Below are 26,637 nucleotides of genomic sequence, written 5' to 3'. Positions count from 1 at the left end.
ATATAAAAAGTCGATTGAGTGACGTCACACCCGTCCCAGTGACACCTAGCACCGTCGAGCGTGCTTAGATAATGATTAACAATACAATGTGCTCGTAACAAACGTCAAAATAACGTATTTGAATGGACATCATTTTATGTTTTTTTTTCTATAATAAAATATTGTTTAATATGAAATATTTATATATATTTAATATTAATAGATTTTAAAATCTGAAAAAATTAAAGTTAAAACTTTATTGGACGGATATGTCTTAATGGAGAGCAGAGTGTTTTACCACTGGTATGGTCCCAGGTTCGCTCTGCCTACCCTGTTATATATGGGATATAGCATGAAACTGAAAAAATATGTAGTAATTTTTATTTACGAATTACTTTATATCCATATACTTAAATTTTATATATAAAAAATAAATACTTGCTATCTAAAAGAAACAATCTTTATTTCATGAAAATAAAAACGTTTAAAGATCACGAAGAAATACAATTTTAGCCATGACAAGATAAGTATCAAAAAAATAGAGAAAAAAAAGAAAGAAAATGCAGTAACACTATTGTTATACTGGCGTCCCACGTGCCTCCGCGCTGCTCCTGCGCAGTATATCAGAGCACTGAGTCGACAGTATTTTGCACTTCACGCGCGCCAGAGATGTATTTTATCTGAAAATTTTATGATTTAAAATAAGTATACTTGTGTACTGTATGATTTATTTTACGAAGAAATATATTATGAAATATTTACCTAAACTAATAAATGTCAATAATACCTAAAAATTTTTACAATAATTTCATGAATTAAATTGATTTATTTTTATTTAACTGTGATTAAAAAAATATCAATATTTAAATTTGAAGCTCAAAAAAGTAGAAGTAGTGCTTACAGCTAGATACTAAACCACTGCACCACAATTGGGTTACTGAAATTAATTATTAAAATTTGAAAAATAACAATAATAAAAAATAAAAATATTTTATGTACAAACTGTTAAAATACAAACCTTATATATCTATAGAATTTATCATAAAATTTTGATAATAATATTTCAATTCTACTCTGTGCAAATGTAACACCTCGGCAGAGAGTTACTATCTCCGGCCAGTCGTGTTCAGGCCAACCTACACTCGATACAGTGATCTATGGTTTCTGAAGCACAATCTCGTGTTATATTGACAGGACGTTTTAGCTATTAATATATTTTAAGTTATTTATATTATATTTACTTATTATTATTTTCTTATTATATAATGGTAACCATGTAAAATTATTTATTATGTTAAATTGTTGTTATTGCTTTTATAGGAATGTACGTGGCGTTAAGTTCCACCATTTAATAAATCTTGAATTGAGGTTCTCTTAAGTACTCTCACACCATGTTTTGCAAGTAAAAGGGTAACTTGCAAAACGTGGTGGGGGGTAAGGCGAGGGTAAGGGGGGTTTGTTCTTCAATGTTATGACATGAATGAAAAATGTTTAAAATATATCTTTCAAGTAGGGAACGGAAGTGCTTAACGGAAACGGAGTATCTTAACATTAGTATCCCAGGTTCCCTCTGCCTACCTTTCTGCTTACATAAAAAATATATAAATTGTAAAAACCTTAACATATTTTATTTAAAGCTTTAAATAAATCTTTAAACAATTCCATAATAGCTGACGTTTACAATCTGGTAAAATTATTTTCTTTCATTTACCAATATGTAATTTTATCAATATTCGAGGTTTACTACCCTACCTATATGCACGTTACACTGTATCGCCTAATTACATTTTTATATAGAAGGTCAAAATTCAAGGATAATAATATTACCGACATTAAGTAGGGGAGAGCGGGGCCAAAAGTTCCGATTTTTTTTTAACCTCAAATATTGCTACGAATACTTGATTTCAGTATTTATACAATATAATCAAAATCAACTTACATATCTAGACTTGCAATTAAAACAGTAATTTGGGGTATTCTTTGTAAGACTTTTTTGTTATGAATTTTTTTATGACTGAAGTCGGAAAGTAACAACTTACCCCGAGTTGGGGCAAGTTGTTAACAGACCGGGGTAAATTGTTACCATATTTTTTAAAGCTATTATTTGCAAAATAAAAAACAATAAGTAATCGAACAAAGCCTGTTTATTTAAGGAATAACCAACAGTATCATTAATAATCACCAGACGCAAAAGCAAATCTTTTTTAACCGATTTCTGTAAGAAAAGGAGATTATCAATTCGACTGTTTCTTTTTTTTATGTATGTTACTTCATAACTTTTGATTAGGTGAACCGATATTGATGATTTTTTTTTTATTTGAAAGGTAGTGCTTCCCATGTGGGAACTAATTTTTATTTAGTCTATTTTTGACAATGGTATCTATGAGAAAATCACATAAGTATTAAATTTGTATTGGTACGTGTGCGACAAAATGACGAATGACTCAATATCATGCCAACCGATTCTAATAATTCTTTTCTTATTTGAAAGGATACACTTCAAGGATAGTTTGATGAAAGTTTGGTTAGGTTCTGATTATAAAATCCGGTCAAAATTGAGAAAATTTGTTTTTATTTTGGTAAATATTAATTATACTAGAATAGTTACAAGGGAAAAAATTGTTAAAATTATTGTCAGAAGTAAGATTCCCCATCGTTGCATTTCTTTTCAACCAACCTCATAAAAGAAGTTTTCATTTTCAACCGACTTCAAAAAAGGGAGAGGTTCCCAATTCGTCCGAATATTTTTTATGTATTTTCTTGTTAATATACCAAAATGTTAGTTTCCACAAAAATAATACCTAATTGAGTCAAGTTTTACATATCACAACAGATGCCACTCGTTACGAACCACTACCACCACAACCAACACTCGTTTAAGAAATATCCTTCTAAGGTTACTTATCACTTAAAATCGTAAAAAGAATTAATTTTGAACGAAAAAAACCGAACCGAAAAACAAAGGAACTAAAAAGTAAAAGATAATTTTACATAAAATAAAACTTATTTTGATTTTGTTAAACTAAAATAATAAACAAAAATTTTATACCTTTAGGTTTTCGCACTTAATATGTATATGTAATTCTTTGGTAACAGTTTTTATCTTATTCCTGCAATCTTTGAAAACTACATCCGCTGCTTTTTGCATCAACTCATATGACACATAAGCTCGAGTTGATTTCCGAGCATAAGTCCGCATGTTACTAAATTACATTATTTTTTAGTATGAAAAATTACAATATTTACATCCCATTATTAGTACAAATGAATTGGCGAAAGTTTTTCGTCACAACAACAGGTCATAACATGCCCCAAAAAAAGGGAACATCTAGCCCCAAAAACACGTGTTGAAAAAAAATTAAATATAAATAAGATATAGAAAACATAAATAATTTACAAATAGTGTTCCGAAATACTAGGTAATATAATGTAAAAAAAACACTAACATACTCGAGGCTAATCGTTAAAATTTGTGAGATAGACCAAAAATATGAAATGCAAAAATATTTACAATCGTGCACCAACGACACCCGTGTGCTATTCCATTGGTTTCGGGTGCCACTGGATTGTTCAATATGCTGGCCATGGGTGCGCTATCACAATGCATTTCATTATATGTTTTCTAAATATTCCTATCACTTTTCTCCGCGAAATTATTTCCATCGGAACAACTTACCTCGGTAACTTTTAGCCCCGCTCTCCCCTACTTACAGATATATATAAAAACAACAACTGATATTGTATTACAGCCGAACGAAATGGATGAATGGTTGAAAATGGACTAATGTGCATGGAAATTGATCGTATAGTATTTCAGTGATAAAATGTTTTGAAAATTAAAAAAAAGAAATAAAAAATATATAATTTTATAATATTTTGTACGGACTTGTTAATTTTTTTTTGCTGGATGTAACAAAAAATTGCTTAAGTTCTCATAACATTACTTCAGCAAAGACTAACTCCCTTTTTTCTCATATGTTTTTTTAGCTTTTCTTCACTTTTAATAATTCATTTGTTTAATTTATAAAATTTCAAAAAATATTTTAAATCATCAGTTAAATAAGTAAAGTTTAAATATTATCAGTTACCAATAAACCACTTGCGTCGATTGTAGGTACTATAAAATAAGGGATTAAGTTTCGTGCTTTCTCGATATTTGTAATTGGACAGAAAGCTTACTTTCTCTTAAGACGGTGACAAAATTACAAATATTATAAGAAAAAGAAACAATTTTCTAAACTTTCTAACACATTTCATCTACGAATAGAAGAAAGAACGCTTCATTTAGTCATTAAGTCAACGATATGTATCTCCGTCTATAAAAGTCAAATATTTTTCAATACACGAACTCGAGCTCTACATGAATATTGTTCATCGATAAGGAATATCTTAGCATATCTCGAATCAGATCAGATTTAACCCAATTTATACGAGACCACCGAAACGAATATGAAACGAATATTAAGCTTTTAGGGTTACATTTTCAGTTTTCAGTAGTTTCTTATTTATGAAAATAATTTATTTATTTCGAATATTTATTCAGAATAATCTATAGAATCTATATTTAGTAAGTGGCCCTAACTTGTCTAAAATATAAACAATATTAGTTACCTCGTAGATACCTAAAAGGAACCTCCAAATTTTACACATTATATTATTCAACACATTTTATTTGTAAACGCAATACTTGTTTTTTATTATAAGGGCCGTGACATAGTTATTAAAGTAACAACAATATAAACAATCAGAGCTGTTTCGTACGTAGGTACTTTGAGAGCATAAAGGCGGTCAGTATACACTCGTAATAATAAAAATTTTATGCATCGGACATGCTCTCAATATACCCAAAAAAAGGTATTATTTAAAAAAAGGGGGATTATTATTTAATCCTAAGTGAAGAGTCGTCTTCATTTTATCAATGTTCAAGTGTCGATATATTGTTATAACGGCGTTGTCAGGGCACTAAAGAGCGCAGCCCCGATAGCCAAGAGTGTGTACTCGCATGTTAACGACGTCACGATCAAATAAATTTGTAACCAAATTAGTCCCGAGTGATAAAATTTATTCGAAATCCTCTAAGAAGAAGTAAAAATAATACATCGACTGTCCGATTAAATAAGAGATACGACCGAGATACGAACCCCGGACGCCTCTTCCGCCCGTTTTTAACACTTCCAATTAATAAAATTGATTTTGTTTTTTAATTAAGGCGGTAAGAGCCTGACTTGTTTAGGGCCGATCAGGTATACTTCTTAACAGAAGATTTATTTTATTGCTCAAAGCACAGTATTGGAATCTCTGAGTCGGATCGCGTGCTCGATGGCCAAAACACCGATATATTACACTTTATAGCACCTTTGGACCGTAAAATTAGTGTTAAAACAAATTCAGGTTAAATTATACTATAACTTATTAAGTTTGGTTATCCCAAAATAATATTTATATAAATATGTATATAGATATGAGATAAAATTGTATTAAACTTTAAGCTATATTTCTAAAAATTTATCTATTTTTTAAATTAGCATTTAAAGCCAGTTTACTTGAAATCATTAAATATACAATTATTGTTATTTAATTTTATGTGATCCACCTCTATGTCTACATTAAGAGTATCATACAGTAAGAGATTGATAATATAATCATTCCCATGGGGAATTTAACCCACAACCGTCGTCTTTACAATCAAACACCATTCCTCTGCACCACGACGCGACGGTCTCAATAGCCGTATATAGGACTTGTATAAACTCGTATAATAATATCGATTTAGGCGGTAGCCTCGTTACATTATAATTAACTTTAGGCAAAACATTCCAAGCCTTTATTCAAACAAAATTGAAATAAAGTGCTGAATGCATAAATTAAAATACTGGATTCAAAAATCAAATACAAAAGTCCTCCTTTTAAAACGTTTAAAACCCTGCAATATCAGACAAAAACTCCATTCATATTACTGCTAATTATAGTACGAACGTGTACAGTGAACAACACAGTGATATACAAACAAACTGACTCTTTTACATATATAAATAAAGTCCATAATATGAATTTTAGAAGGTAATTTTTTTGCCGACTGTACCGGAGCACGCATGAACGCATATTTACTGGTAAAATGTACGAACGAATCCTTGCAGTATTTTACACATTTGCATATGAATGTGTTATTAAGCAAGGTCTATGCGGGTTCGTAATACTCGATGTGATTTGAAATTTTTATATGTACGGTGTGAAGTTTACGAGAAAGAGAATTAATTATTTTAAATGGTTCCGTTGGTAGGCTTGTTATTTTTTTGCTTCTCGCTTTATTTCTGATAGCAGGATAAGCAGATATAATGCAGTGTTAAGAATGTGGAATTCCAAATGAAAATAATACGTTTCTTCGAATGGGTGTCGAATCTGATATTGACCATCGGATATTGTGCCACAACGAAGAAATGAAATGATGCTTCTTTGTTTATTTTTGTGTAGTATTGGCATCTGACGTACTTGACGTAAATAAATAAAACGTTTTTATTTATTTGCATGAATTAAATGATATGAAACCAATAACTTTAAGGAATGGTAGAAACAATGATATTTCTGTTGTATTTAATTAAGATCAATATTGATCGATTTGGTGTAAATAAATTAAAATTTGGTTTGATAATAAACTAAAGATATATATATTCTTTTACTAAGAAAAGAAAAATATATCTGGATATTTTTCGCACACAGTGGCCGTAATTAGCTATAGTGAGCTAATATTATAGTGAGATATTTTTTCATTTCTTTATATAAATTGCGTTATATTTACGAGAAGAGACAATAAACAAAATACAAATTTTAAAATATAACATTATTTCTACTTATTACAACTTAAAAAGAAAAAGCTAGCAAAAACAAACAACACAAGTTCCATATGAAACATCATAAACTGCCACGCTCGCAACAAAGAACAACACTTCAACTCAACAAGCATACTGTAATACGGTCAAAGGGAATTCAAAACAAAAGCGCTCGACAGAACAATTAGTCGAATCATAGTAATTATGGGGAATTGAAAGCGATACCATCGTTGAGATTTTTTTTTCTCTCATACAAAGGCAACCCTTTTGGCACGTGGCTTTCAATATGTTACTGAGGGCTCTACGGTTTGTTATTTTGTATGTGGACTAAAGTTGCTATTTTATTAGCGTTTTGTATTTATTTGGTAGTGATAGCCGGTATATGCCAGTATATTTTCGCCACTTTCACTCGAATTTGAGATTTTGTCTCTCTACGTCGCTTTTTTTCATAGAGAACGGAGAAAATAAAAGTAATAAAATTGAATACACGACCATCGTTTACGGTCAAATGCGTCACGATAGCCATAATATAAACGATTTTTTTTTTATACTTAAATCTTATTATAATTCATATTATAATAACATCCGCTTATTTATTTTATACTCTACTTTTGCCGACAGATAAGCCTCTAAATTAATTGTATTGTTTGTTTACTATTTAAAGCATTTCTCATATTCTGCAAGAAAGGAGTAATTTTGATAATAAGATTTAGTTTCAGAAAATATATATAATTTAAATAAATCTTTGAGTTTTTACCTAATTAACTATTCAAATTTAAAATTATCTATTCTATAAACTATTTTTCATTGAAGTTAGATTTTTTTTATTGATTTGCATAAAAAATATTTGCTGATTTATGTAAAACAACAACAAAACCTTATTTTTTTCCTGTTTACCGTGTAATTAAAAAAAAAACACTTCCTAGTGCTCCCATACACTCTCTAATTTCACCCAAAACTCCTACAAAACAAAAGTCAACTTCCAAAGTCCAGTAGCTAATAACCAACCAAAAACTAATAATTACATATAAAACACCAAACAAGCACATGCCTCCATATTTCTATACAGATTAATGAACATTATAAAATCCGCGCGACAGACTAACAACAATGCCCATTATGCTCAAATCCAATAATTATGCTAAAGAATAATTATCACTTTAATCTATAAGGGTAGTGGGTACAGAACAGATGTGCCTGCACCGGGCCACTCGTGACGCCACTGTATCGTTAATAATTGTTTTTTTTTACTCTCTCTTTTACTCTTTTTTCTACTCTTACTCTATAGCTAAGTCCCATTCAGCTTTGTAATTAGTCTTTGAAACAGTGGGATTCAAACTGATTTGGAAAGTGCTTCAAATTGTTTCTATCTACGGTTGGGTGGTTAGAGCTTTAAGCTCATTCTGTATGCGCTAAGTATGTTGATAGTTGTTTGGGATGGTTGTGTGGTTGTCGTAGATTTGGTTCTTGGATTGTGCAATTTTTTTTTAATGGGTGAAATAAATGTTTTATAATTTTTTATTGAATTATTTTATGTTTTTTGTATGCAACAAATTTACAACGTAAAAATTACAAGCAAGTAAGTAAAGAAGAAAAGTTTAATATCAATATTATATTTCAAAATTGAAATTTGTTTTCCTAACCTCAATTCAATAAAAATACAAGAATTATAAATAAACATTATTTACATGCCTTACACTATTTGCGTGGCGTTTGATTCCCACTTGGGGTATTTCCTCTCTTTGATAGCAAGACAAATAACTTTATTTTTTCATTGTGCGGAAATTAGAGAACGTAGTGTCTCAACACTAAGTACTACCTGCCATATGTAAAATACAGACTAAAACCAAAAAAACTACACAATAAAACTTATACGCGAAGTTCATTAGCTCGTTGCAATTACAAAACTTCATAAAGCCCGACTGCCAATTAACCCTTCAAATGGCTCCGTCCCATATTTAAATATTTTGACCCCCGGCAAAGGAGTATAACCCGCGTTGTTCAACATTCATATTTATCACATCGCGCGTATAAGCGGCCGTAATAGAATAAAGCCATTGTGCCGAGGGCCGGTTTAACCCTTTCATGGTTAAGAGAAAGGATTGTTAATGGTCTTATTTCGGCTAATGATGGCAGTGAAGGGTTGTTACTGTTGCGAGATGGAGTGATAAGTCACTTGTGAATTTTATGTTCTTGGGGGATTTGGAATTAGTAGGTACGTTTGTTCGGTTATGATTATGAAGTATTGTACTTATATTAGTAGTCAATTGTATTTGTAGTAAATATTGTATATAGGTTCATTTATTTATTTTTTCCAAATATAAGCTATTTTATTATTAGTAAATATTACCTATTTCAATTCTTTATTTTATGGCAAAGAAATCATCAAAATCGGTTCACCCAGTCAAAGGTTATTAGGTAACAAACATAAAAGAAATACAGTGGATTTGATAACTTCCTTTTCGTACAGAAGTCGGTTAAAAAAAGTGTGAAATAAAAATTTTATAGAAATTGTTAAATTCTATATTAACGTAACCTAGGCAACGTACGTAACGACGTTTTTAGCTCATTCATAAATATATGGAAGAAATAACACAAGTTTGTAAAATTTATTAGAAAAAAATATAGGGGAATTGTGCTCAAGATGGCATACTATGATAAGATGACACACTACCAATATTGATGAAACTATTAGCGCTAAGTGCGATCCTGTGACGTTTTAGAGAGTGTCTGTAGATGCAGCTAGTGCTTAAATTCAGTATGGCTGAAAGTGAATGCAGATGGGCAAGTAATTCATGTTTTCGTTATTTTCAATTGCAACAAATTTTTCTTTCGCTTTTGCTTGATGGTGAAAAGACATGTAAGATAAAGATTTTCTATTTGAACTAATTATAAATGTAAAATAGGATTATTATATGACACAACTAACGCTAAAAGCGCATCCTAACCTATAAACTTTTGTCACAACGGTTAAAATTAAATTCATATATCTATTGGGTAAGATGACATACAAAACTTGAGTATAAGATGGCATACTATCTTACCCTTATAAATAGAATCGATGTATTTTTTTGCTTTACCTACAAAATGCCTGGCAATTACAAACGAATAAATATTGGTCACAAGAAGACATGGATAAGGCTGCTAGAGCAAGGGCATTCAATAGCCGCAAGTGACGAAGCTTATTTCCCTTTTGGAAAAGGAAGTGACTGATAACGGAATCCAACCTCATAAAATTTGCAACATGTATGAATCTGGCCTTAATACTGTTTAAAAGCCCCCCAGCAAAGAAGAAACTATTTATTTGTGAACTATGCTCGACAAATAATGATGGCGTTTTTATGCCACATACTAAGTATGTCATTTTACCCTGTAGATATGTCGTCTTACACTGGTCGACCCAAGTGCGATTTTTGTTTGTATTTATGATGTTTGAAAGATGATTGTTCTGAAACTAAAATAATTTCGTTGATTATGAAATATATAATAGTATACGCAATATGCTGTTCTCAGATGACTTTATTTATTTGAAATATTTGTCTTCAAACAAAAAGTATGTCATCTTAAGCACAATTCCCCTACATATGTTAGTTTATGAATCGTTTTTAATTGCAAAAAAATCTTTATATATACAGTTTGTAAGTTTTTGTATTAGATAGCAACTAATAATAGACTCTAATCACTGCTCTACGTTTATTCAGCTGGCAGATTTAAATAATGATTAATAAGTTTTTTTTACAGTAAAAAAAACTAATTGCATTACATTATCGCCCCTAACCTAATAACAAGCAACCATCCCTTTGTTTAGCGTCTGAAAAAATTGCTTAAGGGCTGAAGTATGATAATGATCATTTTCTCTCTCTCTCTCTCTCTCTCTCTCGGTTGATTGCCTATAAATGATGTTCAAGACAAAAATATGATGGGGATTAATCTTTCATCCCAATCGATGCTATGCAAATACGAGCAGATGCGCTCGTGCCTTATCGTTAATGATTTCGTTGTAACCTGTTGTTTATACAAGGTTTTTTTTTTATTTGAGACGAATTTAACTTTCCGTTAGTGCTTCGAATTAAATAGCGAAACTTGTTTCTATTCGATATTTCTTTTTTTTTACTTTATATCCCATATATCTTTAGCAGGTAGCTTGGACAGAGAATATCTTATGTTAAAACATTCCGCTTTTTGCACAAATTCGTGGATTCGACGTACTTTTTCTATTACAGTAGCGAAATGAAATTAATTCATTCCTTCGAACGGGAATCGAACTCACAACCATCGCGTTAGCGGTCTGACGCTGTCTCAATGTACCACTGTGGCCTATCGAACATTGTGAATTCAAATGATATTTATGGACATTTGTTTCGACAGTACATATACCTGTATAAGAAAGAGCCTTTCATATCTGAGTATATACAAATTAATATTAATAATTTATAACGAGAAAAATAACGGATTATAAATATTATTATTACTATTTTTGTTAATTTTCGTAAAAAAATCGGAAATAATTATTACAATTTAATTTTATAGTCTTAAAAATATTTTATTATAAAGTTTTATGTTAAATATAAAAAACGCCATTTAAAAAATATAGTTAGGTCATTGTTTCCAAAAATAATGAATAAAAGTTGCCAGTAATAAATAATATCTTTGAACATAACTCAAATTTCATTCATAATAATTTTCCGATTCAAGTTCTTTGTTCTCTTTCCTTATGACATACTAAAAATGATTAATAAGACAACAGATCTAAAATCTTACCACAGTATAATAATAATTTGAATATCTCCAAACAAACATGGGCATTTAATTAAGAAAGTTGAAGGTATTTATTGCTTAAGATTAACGGTTTTTTCTCATGACATCTCTATTATATTATCTGTGGTAATTAATTTTATGAAACAAGTTTGGTAACATCATTGTGTTTTACTTTACTGTGTATCGGAATGGAGTTTTAATTCGAAATTTAAAATTTATGTGCTAGTTGTTATAATAGTTTTTTTTCTTAGCTTCCAAAAGACTGATTATTTTAAACTAATAATTTCTTAGAGGATGTTCTCCCACCCTAATTGGATAAATTGCGGCGTTAGATTACGCCAGTCAACATATCTCTAGTTCGGCCGAAAAGTGTAGAGCACAGTGCCTTCACAATATATCTCTCCCTATCCTGCTATACAGGTACAACATCAAGCTAAATAAATAAAAAAAATATATCAGGAAGACGAGTTTATTAACTAGCTGAAGCCACGCCTACATTTTGGTCATGTAAATAAATGATACAAGTAAATAGCACTTGTCGTCACTCTATAAAATCTAGGTCTGTGACCTCATATGCAGAATAATAATGAACATGAACTGACTTAGGCAAGTTGTCCATCAAATGGCAGTCTGTACCACCCTTTCAATGTGTATTGAAATATATACATCCTAATATTAATATTAAAAAGATAGTTATTAATTTTTGATACCCACGAATCCTACTTTTTGAGACCTAAATATTCTTATTTTTATCTCCCTTATTCTATATAAAATATTTTTTTATCGAAACTACAAATACGAAGTTTTTTGATATTAAATAATAATACTCTGTTGACAAATTAACACTACTCTAAGCATTTCTATATATAAAGTACAATTATAATATACTTTCATCTAACAAAAACATCTAGAAAACCGACGACGTAGTAGTTAAAAATAATTAAATGCTAAAACAAACTGAGAGGCGTTAAAAAACTACTGATTATTTTTACTATCGGGTTCTACTCAAGTTTTGTATTTAGTAATAAATTAAGCTTGTTTAATAGATAATAAATCACTATCATCTGTTGCCTGAGACGGCGTTAAGTTACACAGCTTCGTTATTTATTGTAACTATCTCGTTGACTTTACTGCGGAGTAGATTAGGTTTCAATTTTACGCATTTTCTAAAACAATGTTGTTATAAGAAAGCTCTTTGTCATAGTTATTCTATCGTGAAATGGCCGCTTACTTTATAGAATGCCAATACGTAAGATTCGTTATTTCTTTATTTTCAAGCCTAAATTTAAAATGTTATTAAGTCATATAAAATTAGGTAAATAATTTATGCACCGATCAATAAATTAAATTTACTTTAACTTTTTATTTATCTTTCATTGTATAAGCGTTGCGCACGCGCACAGCGGGACGTCGATAGTTGATCCAGGATTATTGTATTCGTACACGATTTCAAAGTAAAGTTCAGTTTTATGATAAATATTTTTATAAAAGATTTGTTTAATATGTATTTGATAATGTATATTTATATAATACTTATTGTAATATTAACTTTTCTACTTAAATAAAAAATAATTTAAGAAAAAAATTGCTTAACTTATTTCTTAATTTCAATTAAAAAAACATGCATCTTATATAATTGTAATTTTATTTTTTCATTCTCGTAATAAAATTAAATCCAAATTGGGGAACGGAGTGTTGTAACATTAGGTTCCCTCTGATCACCCTGCTATACAAAAGATACAGCGTAAAGCTAAAAAAACCATTTATAATCGCACCTACGTTTCACACAAGCTTGTATGCATTAAAATATAAAATCAAAACCAATACACCCCATCAAGATAAGATAAGATAAGATCCTCGATGTTCATATGTCATAACTACGAGGACCAGCTAAAAACACACACCGAGCACAATAGCATTCCTTCATTCGATTAACGAGAGTTCGAGATCGACCGCCACTCCTACACCTACTTAGTTGACATTATGTAAATACGGCCCCACTTTACATTGTTGTTCTCATTATGCTTTGGAAGATTCATTAGGTGAAGAAACATATGTTGTTTTATCTTTTTGACTGTGTGACAGGTTCTAGGTATGTATGTACGGGGTTTTCTTTTAAATTATGTAAATATTGTGTTTATTTTTTTTTAAGTTCACGCTGTATCCCGCATGTAGGAGGGTAGGCAGAGGAACCTAGTAAGACACTTCTGTTTTCCACTTTCCGTCGAATTTATTAGGCATCGTTTGTTGAGTGCCGAAACTTAACTAAAGCGAAGAAATGAAAATATTCAATATTTCTTATTTCTTTTCCTTAAGTGGGAATTGCATCTACAACCTAGACCGTTTGAAGTTGCACACTTGTGGCTCTGCGCGACGACTTTAAAGTAAAGAATTAGAACAGATTAATTTCTAAAATATATTTCAATATTAAAATATTAAAAGGACCGACCGACGACTCAAATATTTAAATTTAACGAAATTAGCAAATTTATTAAAAGTAACAAACTTATTATTTATTGTTGAAAAAAAAAACATTTTTTCATATAAATAGATAATCAAATTCACGACAAAAGATAATTTTATGAAGAATTTCACAAAATACATAACTAAAATCTAACAACTCACATTCAAAACTTCCTAGCAGCTTCACCATACTCTACACAATGAGATGATTACAATCCGTTATATCTATACGAATGCCTAATAAAAAACTACCAACAAGATGCCCATATAATACAATATATACGTGGGCGAGAGAAAACAATTGAATGTTCCCTCTTGCTCTAATTTTTGAAGATACTCAACTACTCAGATTAGAATCTATAGTCCGTGGAATGGTTTGATTAATTCCAACGAGGCCTGCTACAAAGAATAGGTAGGGTTAAGTTTTATTGCTGACGCGTGTCGATACAAATCTATGTTTGCTAGTTATTAATCATTATTAGTAATTAAATTTGTATGGATGGATGCGTTTGTTTTTTGCTGTTGTAATATATTAAAAATGTTATTTATATTTATTTTAATTTTTCAGAATATAATAAAATTAGTTAGTTATAGAAAATTAGTATCCACGTGGAATTTAGTGTTAAGACACTCGCTAATATTTGTCCAATTTTGGAGTAGGAACGTGTGGAGTGGAGTAGGAAATTACATATAGATATAGTGTATCGTATATCGATAAAACTCTATTTTTTAGCTTTATATGTAGGCAGATGGAAATTTGGGAACCTTGAGTCCCCCACTTTCAGACGAATTTTAGAGGCATTGCGTGTTGAGTGGCGTAACTCAACACTGCAATACTAATGAATAAAAATATAAACACAATATGATAAAAGAAACAATCATATACAACTTTGCAATTGTAAAACTCAACCCCAATTATATACAGGGTGTCCCAGGAGTCAACGATAAAACGAAACCAGGTGAGAGACCAAGTCGTGACAGTTATGAGAAAAATATAAAAAAAATCTTTGTCATGTATTTTTTATATTATATTGATTTTAAAAAATATCGGAAAAACCGACACCCTGTGATGGTTTTTCAAGTCCCAGGACTACAAATATTACTCTTTCTTCATTTTTTTTCTATAATGTAATCATGAATAACCCTTCTGTGAATTACAGTTTAAGATTTAAACATACCTGCATCAGTTTTCAATAAAATGTGGTGTTTTTGCCAAACATTAAATTCAAAATATTTACTACACCCAACTTTAACCGACTGTACTATAAAAAAAATGTACTACACTGTTTTTGCAAATAACTTTAAAAGTTGGCGCATTTAATCTGGATTCCGAAATGATACGACACTTGCTGGACTACTTCTTTGTTGAAGAGAGAAAAATCGAAATACACGATAATCGGGATGATGTTCAGCTTTTTGGTATCTTTTCCGATACATTCTAGCTGCAGCATTTGCGTTACATAACCATTCTCCATGAATGAAATGCATATTGGCAATGTGTCAAAGACCGAGTATATGGCCTGCGAGACCCCGGACTCGAGCACTGTCCTTATAAGTCCTGGGCCAGCCCCTCGGATAAGCGTTGCCTGGGCTAAGGGGCGGGAGGTCACTGGTGTGGTCTGTGATCGCAGGATACCGTCCAAACTCTTATCCGTCTTATAGAGATCGTGATCGATGCCTCCAGACTCGTGCATGACGGATTCAAGGTACCTGAACTTTTCCTACTTAGGGGCTTAAATCTTAAACTGTAATTCACAGAAGGGTTATACATAATTACATTACAGAAAAAAAAATGAAGAAAGAGTAATATTTGTAGTCCTGGGACTTGAAAAACCGTCATAGAGTGTCGGTTTTTCCGATATTTTTTAAAATCAATATAATATGAAAAATACATGACAAAGATTTTTTTTTATATTTTTCTCATAACTGTCACGACTTGGTCTATCACCTGGTTTCGTTTTATCGTTGACTCCTGGGACACCCTGTATATAAACACACCTAACCAAAAACTTTAATTAACACAAAAAACCGCTAACAAAATAAAGAAGAAAAACATTAATTAGTCCTATATTCAAATGAGTGTCGAAAAGACGATTAAAAAAATCTCTTATAATACTTCTAAGGCAGCTCCTCAAGGAACATTGAGGACCGATTCACTCGAACCGTATCAATTATGGTAATTCCGCGTTTAATTTCCTGAACGAGATTATACTACCCCCCACCCTTTATAATAAATTTGATTTATCGGGAAAAGTTTTAAAATCTTAATCCCCAAACTTATTAATGGCTCTTTATATTTCGTAGGTTGAAATAGATTCGATTTAGAGAACGGTCATTACGGCCAGACATTGCAATGCTACAGTGTTTTTATTTAACTTTATGCTATTTAATATGTCGTAGAATAATAAATTAGTCATATTTATACATTAAGTACTATAAAAATTTTAATTGTAATTTTTATTTAATTGTTATTCTTATTACCCTGGAATTGAAGTACTTATATTTTTCTGTTCTTGTAAATTAAAAACAGTGATAATTTCCGGCATTTCTCAGAGAGAGAGAGAGACAGAGAGAGAGAGACCTTCTCATATCTGTACGTATTCATCGTTCCTTATACTAAAAACTTTTAAGCTTAGAAATCTTAAGGTGGTTCTTAATCTTTTTAAACCAAAGCAATAAAAATACTTCAATATTCTCAAATTCCAGAATTGAATCCGCAACTACCACGATCAACTTAGCCGAAAAATTATAGTTGTTTTACATATTTACATTTTGTTATTAAACTATCAGGGCGTAAATCACACTTTCCTCCATTACATTCAAAATAACGACTAGATTATCAACGCGTCAAACAGAAAACATTGTACGAAACGTGGTATAATTACACGTAGAGTACTATAGGGTTCCGTAGCAATAGAATGTATAATGTTAATAAAAGCTTATTTTTTAAATAAAATCAGCAGAGGAAACATAGTTTTAAGACACTCCGTTCTCCACTTTTCGCCGAATTTTTTGAGGCATTGTGTTAAGTTTTAACGTCGCGCTTACTCAAACAATATACAAATAGACTGGTCAATGGGTCTAATAATTGAAAATGATGCCTTTCCACTTATAGGTGCTTTATAAACCAAGTAGTTTGGATTCAATATTTGTAGAATTTTGTATGTAGTAGATGTATTAGATACAATTAAGTTAGTCCTCCGTTAAATTCCCAAAGTTTTATTCATGTTAATGAATAATATATTATAATATTTAAAAAAAAACTTTAATCATATTCTGACATTACAATACGGAATCCTAACACAAACAAAAAGGCTTGTACTAGAAAGCAAACAGCATGCAACCTGACTCGAATTAAATTGCCCCAAACAATTGAATTACTTGAATTTTCTCGTCGATTCTTCGAGAACAAAGCATTATTAAATACGTAATTATTCACATTTACGTGGAGTGCAAGGTTTTAATTCAAATCCGGGAACGTCCAATTTCGTTCTAACAGAACTAATTGACGCGTGGGTCGAATAATTTTGTTTACTGCGTTTTAAACGACCCCACCCACAAGTAGGTATCTCATTATTTTTTATTGTAATTATAAACAATAGGTTTGGTCATTTAAAGAACAATAAAGAATAGATTTAAAATAGTTCCAGCGTGTTACATTTTCAAATTTACATATATTCGTGTTTTTTTATTATACAGATAGGTCTTTATTATCTCTATCTGAATTGAGCTTCCTTACTTACTTTGTTGAATCTTCTATATTTTATATGTGAATCTTTGAATCTTTTATATTTTACAATTTAAGCTTATTCTAAGCGGGAAAAAGATAGTGATATCTTGATAAGTGATTCTGTACTTCACTTTTCGCTTATTTATATATAAGGGCAGGGGGCCATAGAACTTTGTGCTTATGCCAACAATGACAGAGATATACATATCTAATTTTTAAAAAAATACATATTACTTCTCTGTTAAATATACCTATCGCAACTGCGCCATACTAAAAATTAAATAATTAAAATAAAAACAATTGTCAATAAATTTACACAACCAATTTAAACAATTATACCAAAAACTCTAACAGACGTATAATTTTTTATAAGAAACCCACTAATTTGTTTTCATAGCACGTCACATAGATACTGGAAACAGTATATTTAATGGCTAAATAACGCTATGAGTCACTATAATAATGTGGAAAAATTTTGGACTTGACCAGAATACTGATATATGAGGAAAGGCAATTTGTTCTGTGCCCACCTGTTTAATTCTTTTGGTGCATTTTAATTGTACCCATATCGTATTGAGGGCAGGCGTGTCGCAGGGGCTCAAGCGTGTAACTGTAAGCGAGACAGATAATGAGTTTGATTCCTCTCGAGGAAATTAAATAGATATTTTATTTTAGTTGAGGCAAAGCGCGGCGTTAAGTTCCACCTTTCACGGCGGAAATAAGGAGCCAACGTAGTATCTTAATACTTGGTTCCCAGGTTCCCTCAGTCTATCTTGCTATGTGCATGATGCAACGTAAGCTAAAAAAAATGCGTAGATATATACAGTGAATAACTTGTGGGTGTAGTACGTGATGAACCACATTCGATGATAAATTGGCTTAAAAACAGTAAAAGAGTTTTGTTTAAAATTTATAATGTTAAAAAAGTAATTTATTGCTGTGTTGATACTTGAAATGTGGAATGTCCTTACGTTGTGCGTGATTTTTTAGTAAAACAGTTATTTTGTTATATATAACATGGTAATTTAATTTAAATTCTTTTAGCGTACAGTAGAAGCTTATGTTTTTAATTATTTCTTTTCTCAGCTTCTCGCTGTATTCCATATGTAGCAGAGGTAATATTTCTATAAAGATCTAACATTTAAATGCATAATATTTAAAGTTGCACCATACTTGTTTGAACTCCACAATTAACTAAAGGTTAAGTTGATTAATTAAATCTTCGTGATGTTGGTTGCGTTATGTTTCTCCATATATTTCTACAGTAATGGTTGGACTGTGCTTTATTAATTAAATTCATTTACTACTACAATCTATTTAAATGTACGTATCTACCTATATACTTATTTGTCAATAAGTAATTTTAAGTTCTATTAAGATATTTCAGCTTAATATCTCTTTTCTTTCTTTCGAGGTACGGAACCCTAAAAAAACAATATATTATAGATTAATTGACATTGCTATTATAGTATAATTAAAATAATTATAAAAATATATTCGTAAATAGGTTCACATATTACAAATGTACGAATTCTTTATGAAATAATTTTCTCACAAAATCATATGAAAAGCATCATTGTCCATTATCGCTGGACCAAATGGGCCGGGTTTTCGCACGAGAATTCAAATTAAACGATTATCTATAATCAGTTCGCAATTAGGACCGATCGTGAATCGAACGTCAGTGTAATATCGCATGGTAATTACGAATGCTGGTGATAATTGCCGCTTTGGGTCGTCCGCGGTGCGAGCACTTTGCCCTCATCTGTTCGAATTGATGAGCGAGGATATATTAAATGTATTTTTCTTTAATATATATTAATGAAATATATTAGATATATTCTAGAAATATAGTATTGTCAAGCTTATTTTGCGCCTATTCTTATTGTTTCTGGAGTGTGAAATCATAAAAAAACTCTTCGCATCTCTAGAATTCGCCAGGAAATGGGGAATGGAAGGGTATTAATGGAGACGAAGTTTCTTCACTAGGTGCCCAGGTTGCCTCTGCCTCTGTGAGAAATGAATAAAGTCCATAGTGATGCAGTCAGCATTTGTCTGTTCCCAGCAAAACTGTATAAATAAATAGATTAGGTACATCTTACTTTACCAAGAAAAAATGAAAAGCGGTAAACAAAGCTTGATATTAAATAAAAAATAAAGGAAATTAAAACGATTAAATAAAAAAAAATCCTTATATAATATGAGTCTTTATAAAATTTAAACCAAAACAGTAAAGTTCAATGTGACAATTAAAACAATTTATTCCAAATAATTATTAATGTAGTCATAACACGAATACATTTCTGTATAATTGAGTTACTTTACATTTTTAAATTTATGAACCAAAGTTGGTATATAATCGTATATTTATAAGCTATAAAAATATTTCCTTTATAACACATTAAAGTGATTTATTACGTGTTTTTTATTAAATGAGTTCTGTAAAATATTAGGTTTTGCATCTTAATTAGTAAATGTCTAGATGTTTGACAATGGCATGGTTTTTCTTATATGAGGTTTTAATATTAATTTGTAATTTTTTATGGTATAGTGTACTTGTATAATGTGTCGTAATAGGTACTGACTACTCGTACATGCGGTTGTTATATATTCGATTCCCATTCGAAGTTATGCGCCAATAATTAATTATTGTTATTGGCTGCTTTATTTCTTGAACATATTTTATCTATATATCTAAGAAATTGTCAATTATTATTATTTATCATGTCTCTTAGTACTTATCGCACGATACTCTTGTTAAACTTAGCCTGAATTTCAACTGCAGAATCAACTTTAACTTATATAAATTAGGTCCAAAATGTATATATAAAAAAACAAGAGACCATCGTAGCGCAGTGGCACCAGCTCGTGACTGTAAACGCGACAGGATAGGCGACAGGTTAGAATCCCACTTGAGGATATGAAAAATTTATTCAAATTTAAGGTTCAATTTCTGATATCAAGCAAATTCCGCTCGCGGCGTTCACTTCCATCACTGAACTGGCAAAAATTAAAGAATGTAAACGACTTAATGGAGACAGAATGTCCTAACACTAGATTCCCAGGTTCCCTCCACCTACACAGCACAAAACAAAAAAAAACATAAAATAAAAAAAAAACGTTTCGCGCAAACAACGTAACATCACTGTTAATCCATTCAGCTCATAATTATTATATTCGTTTGTTCGGTCTCTGCGACCCGAATGCGTAATGAGCAAGGCTTTCCAAGTACCAGGTTAGGCCTTATCGAGCGTGCCATCTGACTATTATATTACCAAAATACCACTATAAATGCAGCCAGCTATAAACTTATAATTAACTTAAATGTAGTGGATTACATGAACAATACTGAAAATGCACTTTCAAATGAAATTTCTATGGAACTCCCATAGAATTACACCTTTATGGTTTATTAATTCTGCTATTAGACAGATGTTGTTCGGGTGTTTGTTGGTGCAATTTTAATAAGCGTTTTGTGATTTAGTATTGGGTTGTGGGGGGGATGGGGGTTGTGAATTATCATAGCTGTTATTTCCTTTTGAGTTTGGACTTAATATTCTGTAGGTATTTGCTAGTATTTATTCCTATTTTGAATATTCTTATATTAATTAATTGTTTCTATATCTTACTTCTTAATTTGTAGGCAGATTTTTTTATGTAAAATTACGTAATTTCTAACCATAGCCTGTATTCTTGTGGTTCCCATGGGCAATTGTTTTAACTAAATCATTTTATTATTCCGCCCTGACATACATCCCGCAATGTCTTGTAAATTGGATTACCCTGTTTTACAGAAAAACAGGTAAAAATGAAAAAGAAATCCCATACCTTATATACTATGTAATTTCAAATGTGGTAATGTGGTCACATGAGTAAATGGCTGTGATGTCGATATCCAGTGGAAACGATCGGATCGAGGTTTATAAAAAAGACGATTTAAACTGCTTCAGCATACCTACTATTTCATCATGTATCTTAGCACGTTTTGGAGTAATTCTGTGAAAGACTGTTTATTCATATGACTCATAAAGCCACTATGTTTCATATTGGACACCCACCTCGCATATCAGTGGTAGCCGGATCAAAGTTTAATTAAATCGTCAATACACGAACGCTATATGAACGGCGTATTAATGTTGACATAGATATAAAGATTATTGAACTGATAAAGAAAACTATTTTTTTTTGTTAAATACATTTTGATTATACAGTTAAATTATTATAGATAAATATGTATATTTTTTGTTTTTTTTTTTAACAGTTTGTGAAAAACATTTAGGAAATTGGTTCAGTCTGCCCATCCTTGCAGCAAATTGTAAAACTTGGTGAATATAAAGATAATCTAAATGCTTAAACAACACAATCATAAGAACACTAGTTTTATAAAACAAGTATACCTATATTTAAAACTTAAACATTAAAAACTCAAATAAAAAAAAACCAAAAAGAACAACATTCCAACAACACAGACCCAAAGACCCAACAGTCTCAACAGTCTTATCCAGCATATATTCCAGACACCAGCGGTTTCGCCAAAGCGGAATGCTGCAGAACTACTAATGAATGGTATGAGCCATCCAAGTAACGGTCACTGTACATAATACCGCGTTATGCATTATTGATATTGACCAGCGAATGTGATAAAACACTCGTCTCCAACCGTATAAGGATGTATTTAATCTTTCACTCGCGATTTTGGCAATGTTCCATGGGCGTATGCCAATTTTACTTGTTCTTATAGCACATTTAGGCGTTGCGTTAATCCGTAAGGCGATTTAATCGTTATTTTCCAGTCTGATGCACAATTGAAATATAGAAAAAGTATATTGTATACATTTCTAAGCAAAACTTTGAATATTGTTTTCATGAAATCGAAGAATAACTATATTTTTCTTTATTTTACACTTAGCCTATAAAAGTATAAACATTAAGTAACATAATATGTTTTTTTTAACTTCAAGTTGTATTAAGCACATAGCTGGGTAGGCAGAGGGAGTTTTCCATTGAACCACTTTCATTCTCCACTTCCGCCTTATTCTGGAAGCACTGTGTTTTGAGTGGTGGAACTTCACGCTTTCCCTCGTTACCAGGGTAACGGGTAACAAAATGAATATAATATACATGCATAATAGGAATCGAACCCACAACCGTCGTGTTTACAATCACACCCTTTTATCACCAGGTGATGATTGACCCAACAAATTATTTTTAATATAATATAGAAAGAGATTACTTTGTAAAGAATGTAAATATAAATACACGCAATATAAGCGCTTGTAATTAGAAATAAGTAAAATATATAGACATATATTTGATATCAGATCTTAGATTAAATTAGATAAATTTAAAATATCTGTAAAATATTTATTATCATATTACATCTTAGAATTTTAAATTATCATCAAGTCTATTTAACAAGGTAATAATAAAATAACTAACTACAAAGCCAAACTACTCTCTAGCAAGACTGGTACCGAGCTACAATTTCTTTATAATTTCGGCCAACATAATAAAAATTATAAGATCCTACGATATTTCATACATTATTTTAGTGTTGTGAAGCAGGATGTGGACGTGAAACAAGACAACAGCCATTAGACAAAGGCTTTTGACGACACACACTCGTTTTTGGGGCAATCATTATGAGAAAATCTAACAAATGACTAAAACACAGTAATAAAGACATTCATAGATATATGCCGTGTACTTATGAACAACACTCACGTTTGAGATTGGTATCTTAGACAGAATAAAAGTACCGCTTTGTTGTAGATGCCGCGGGGACCCGGCGGTTATTAACAAGCAAATTTACGAAAGTTGTAGTATATGCATTTGTATATGAGATATTAAAATATACATATAGTATGGTAGGAAGAGAGATCCTAGTGTTAAGATACTCTATTCCTCATTTTCAGTCGAATTTTTTGGAGCCAGTGTTGAGTATTGGAATTCAACACCAGACTTTTGCTTTGGTGCCAGAGTATAGAAATGAAAATATTAAAAAATAATATTTCATTCCCCCGAGTGGGGATTGAAACCACAACCATCACGTTACAGTCACACCATTGTGCCCAGCACCACGACAACGCTTGTTGACTCGATGATCATTGAGCTCTGCCACTCAACAGGCAATGCCTCCAGAATTCAGTGAGAAGCGCTTAACTTTAGGTTCCTTCTACTTCCCCCAGTAAAAATAAAACATTCTCATCATTACACACCCGTAGTAGGTACTCATACAACTTAATTCAACACTAACTAAAATTCTCCATCACATATTATAACACACTACTAAGATATCCAAATAAGGTAGCATTTAGAAATTAAGATATAAACATTATAACTGTTGACTCTCATTGTCTAGCTTCGGCCCTGTTTCTAGGCCATATAAGGAATGTAAATAGCTATGCATATTTGGCACCGTGTACCTCTTTACTGGTGCCGCTAAGTACACGGATGGGGAAAAATTTGGGCATGAGCAACACTGATACTTATACGATAGGAGAAGTACATTTTAATTCAATGGAAAAGTTGGCTTAAATCTGTTTTCAATTGCTGAGATAGAAGTTTCTTATAATAACTTAATTGTAAAATGTAGATGTTAATTCACATATTTAGGTTTATGTTTTTATTATTTATTTATTATTTTTATTTTTCGAATATAGAAAATGCAGATTCTATCAAATTGTTTGGGTTGTGGGTTCGATTCCTACTTGGAGGAATGAAATATTTACTATTTTCATACCCTCGCTCTGCTACCAAAGCAATGCACGGGGTTAAGTTCCACTATATACATAACCAGCAATATACCTAAGCCTAATGGGATACCATACTAGTCTGTTAAACTTAATATAAGTAAAATTTACATAATTTTACTAACTATATGCAATATATAAAAGTTAATGTCCACATACTTCGCCCCTCCCCTAAAACGACTGACTGACTAGAATAGAAACACGAACATGTAGATATATTGTATTACATATATCAAATTTGTGTAACCAATTATGATGTGAGACTACTTAATGTGATATTATACGTTTTATAAATATTTATGAAATGAGTTTTGCCATGTCTTTTTTAGTGTACCGATAAACGTAAGTAGCTCTTGTCGTTTCCTGACTTGAATGTAATAGAGTAAGTTAAATGGAATGAGTTAAATTTATCTATCTATCTTTCTATCAGCCTTTTAAAGTCCACTGCTGGACATAGGCCTCCCCCAATGCTCGCCACCCCGTCCGGTCTCGCGCCCTTTGAATCCAGCGGGTTCCCGCTGTCTTCTTGAGGTCGTCGGTCCACTTGGTTGGAGGGTGGCCTGTACTCCTTTTGCCGAGACGTGGTCGCCATTCGAGGACCTTTCTTTCCCATCGGTTTTCGGTCCTCCTGACAATATGGGCTGCCCATTGCCACTTTAGCTTGCAGATTAGATTTAAATTTACAGAGTTAAATTTACTTCGTATTAATAATGCTGAATTTAAAATATTTTTCCTTTTTATAAAGGTGTATAATATGGTTAAGAAGAAGAAGCAGAGAGTACCTAGAGATAAGACTCTGTTCTCAACTTCAAACTTTCAAGAGATTACGAGATAGACAACGGAACTCACACGCTTTATCGCAAGTCTAATTATTAAATTAAATTATTTAAAAACAAATTAATTTCATATTTAACAATAATACTAATAATAAATCTAAAAATAACAATCCAGCTATAAAATAACAGCTTGGAGAAGTGTCGAAGCACCTGTTTCTAGATCGCGACCGAGAAATCTTGATCGTGGCGTCGTTTAACCTGCGCGGGCGCATTCGAAATGCGTTTCGCATTGTTCGCAGGGCATTCGCGCGATCGAACCAATGAACGATTGCTATTCGACGTATGCGTCTGTGTAATTATAAAATACACCGCGTCCGATACGCCGCCGTTGACAGATGTCTCTACACTCATTATATACAATATACAAGACACCTAACACATTGTTTTTCTGTACATTTTGCGAAATTCTCGTCCGCTGAATGTCTAATTGTGAATTCTGGCCGCGATTTTTATCATTTTGTTTGCGATGTCACGCAGGATACTCGGAAAGGATATTTCACGCGTTACTCATTCTTCATTTGTAATAAAAAATAGCATTAAATTTGCTAATAGCTTATACTGAGTTCAACAACCCTTTATAGGTATATACTATTGATGCCAGTCGTGGCGCAGCGGCGCAAAGTGTGACTGTAACGACTGGCTCGACTGGTTGTGAGTTCGATCCCCACTCGAGGAAATTAATGAACTAACACCACTCAAAACGCAAGGCCTGCAGACTTTAGCAGAAAGTAGAGAATGGAGTGACTTAACACTAGGTTCCCTCTGCCTACCCTGCTGTATGCAGGATAGAGTGTAAACCTGTAAAAAGGATATATAATATTGTATTTACATTTATGTCGATCGCGAACAAAGCTATTTTTTATTTTTAAAACATATACCTGTCGGTTATGAATTTCGAGTTGATCTCGTTTTATGGCCGCAATAAAATAAATACATGTGGTGCATTGCAAATATTTAACCCTTTCAGTTTTAAATGCGCAAAATATTATTATTGCTATACGTCGATGCTGTAAAACTCTCAAACGTGAGGCTCACCCCCATATAAAACAATTATTTATTGTTATATTAATTTTATACTGTTACATCAGTTAATTGTTTTGGTATACTTAAAGAAAAGTTTATAGAAAATCTCAAGTTACTTGTAATGTAGTGAGATTTTCAACTAAATGTAGCATTGGGTTCTTCTCCTTAGCATTTAATTTTTTTAAATTTAAGTGGAGAGCAGTGAATGGAGTGTTTTGACACTACTATCTCTGCTTACTATGCTGTAATATTTATAAATGATATTGCGG

The 26,637-nt window shown here is 31.5% G+C and overlaps 1 long non-coding RNA gene across 1 annotated transcript in view; it reads right to left on the bottom strand.

Moving 5' to 3' along the window:
• Nucleotides 1–481: 481 nt before the first annotated feature.
• The window catches only part of LOC146537857 (uncharacterized), a 100,840-nt gene continuing 74,684 nt past the window's right edge, over nucleotides 482–26,637 (bottom strand). Inside the window, exon 3 of the long non-coding RNA XR_014878101.1 lies at nucleotides 482–659. This is a non-coding gene — a long non-coding RNA (uncharacterized LOC146537857). The remainder of the gene's footprint in view (nucleotides 660–26,637) is intronic.

The sequence above is a fragment of the Heliconius melpomene genome, chromosome 7 (assembly GCF_056956725.1).
Source record: "Heliconius melpomene rosina isolate 202511_hmr_F chromosome 7, ASM5695672v1, whole genome shotgun sequence".
In the NCBI taxonomy this organism is placed as follows: domain Eukaryota; kingdom Metazoa; phylum Arthropoda; class Insecta; order Lepidoptera; family Nymphalidae; genus Heliconius; species Heliconius melpomene.
The sequence above is the reverse complement of the archived record's forward strand: the minus strand, read 5'-3'. Positions and strand labels throughout refer to the sequence as shown.